Source organism: Bactrocera latifrons, unplaced genomic scaffold (genome assembly GCF_001853355.1).
Source record: "Bactrocera latifrons isolate USDA-ARS-PBARC rearing strain unplaced genomic scaffold, ASM185335v1 scaffold_39, whole genome shotgun sequence".
In the NCBI taxonomy this organism is placed as follows: domain Eukaryota; kingdom Metazoa; phylum Arthropoda; class Insecta; order Diptera; family Tephritidae; genus Bactrocera; species Bactrocera latifrons.
In genome coordinates this window covers 1,150,359-1,152,092 of record NW_017537034.1, presented here as the reverse complement: position 1 = coordinate 1,152,092, position 1,734 = coordinate 1,150,359, and the positions used below count along the sequence as shown (strand labels likewise).

The 1,734-nt window shown below is 26.2% G+C and overlaps 1 protein-coding gene across 1 annotated transcript in view; it reads left to right on the top strand.

Annotated features, from left to right (window-relative positions):
• LOC108972288 overlaps positions 1–1,734 on the top strand; it is a gene marked incomplete in the record, with an annotated part of 71,559 nt that overhangs the window by 1,224 nt on the left and 68,601 nt on the right.

Here is a 1,734-nt window from a genome sequence, read left to right as displayed (position 1 = left end):
CATTATAATCTGAAAAATTATAATACGATATGACTTTAGAAGTGAAAAATAAAAATATTTAAAAGAAATTAAAAAAAAAATTTCAAAAATAAAAACAATTTTTACAAAATTTCATTATTGTATACATATATCGTCACCTGAAATACAAAACTACGTTAAAAAAAAATCGAAATTGAGTTTTTTATTGCTTACGATTTACTACGTCATTTTATTTTATGTATCATGAAATTGTAACCTCGCGCTGTCAGATATAACCAATACATAACCATTTTATATCCAAATCTCAAATTTTGTTTCAAAATGAGTKGTTTCTATTATATCGGTTTTCCTTCGCCTGAAAACTTATGAAAAGTGAAARCATTTTAGGTGACGATATGTACATAAGCACATTTTTCGAAATCTCCCATTGTGCGCCGGCTTAAGGTTCACGGTTTTTCGAATTTATAAAAAAATATAAGTGAATTACCGTCGTAAAATTTTTGACAAGGAATTAGAAGAATTCAATTTTCTGGTGTATATCTTTAGCATAATTATGAAACTGAAAAGATTTAATTTAAAAAATATAAAAAAATATTTAGATAAAAACTTTATTTAAGAGATTAAAAGCTAAATCAATAATTCTAAAGAAGTTTATTTTATCTGACGGTAATAATTTTTCACAGCACGAAAGACTTAAGCCACGAACCTGCTTATCTCTTCAGCTATTTTATGTTTTTTAATCAATATCCTATACACTTACAGCAGGAAATTGACGGATTCTAATATCTTATTAATATTTTTACGGCGGAAATTCAGTTATATGTTTTTAGAAATTTGAAATACAATGTACCTTAAGACGGAACACGTTGGGTAACTCTTTTTTCACACGGTTTTTTTTCCACGGATTAATGAGGAACGTATCTACTGCGAGAGAAAAGAGAAGGGTGTATATGCAATAATGATACATTCATAAAAATGTTTGTTTGTGAAAAGTTATTAAGACGAAAGTATATTAAAAAATAAAATTTTTTTCATTTAGGRATATGTATTTGTATGTATATATAAACCTTAACTTGCATCGAAGCTATATTACACGTCACAAATACAAAAGAGTCTCTGCCAGAATTTTTTCGGAAGTTTGCATGGCGACTTAATGAAATAGTGACACGATCTGAACATTTTTTCGCATATTGCGCCACATCCATACTTGGCCAATAACCTATACCAAATTTCGTGAAGTTAGCTCGTTAAACAAAAAAGACTTTCATACAAGCACTTTATTCCCTACAGTYTGTATGGCAGCTATATTCGATAGTGAGCCGATATCGGTCGTTCCAACAAATGAGAAACTATTTTTTATTTAATTTTTGATTGTTACGAAAATTTATTTTGTTAAACATTTTTAAATGTGAACAATTTTTTTTATTCAAATCTTGTWCATCGAGATAAAGCCAAAATGGTTAAGAAATTTAAAGATACGGAAATGCAATGAATTTATCATAACATTAGTTAATTAACATAAAAAATATTWAAATTAAATAAAAYAGTAASGGAATATGTAWATCAATATTCAATTGAAACAGTTTTTTATATCTTGGATAGGATTGTAACTATCACTGATTTTCGTTGATGAACAACTAAAAAACTAAGTAAAAATATTTTTCKTTTGATTCATGTAAATTAATAATTAAGTGCAAAAATTTATAAAAAATATATATGGATTGATTCAATATTAAAAATGTTTCTTTTAATATA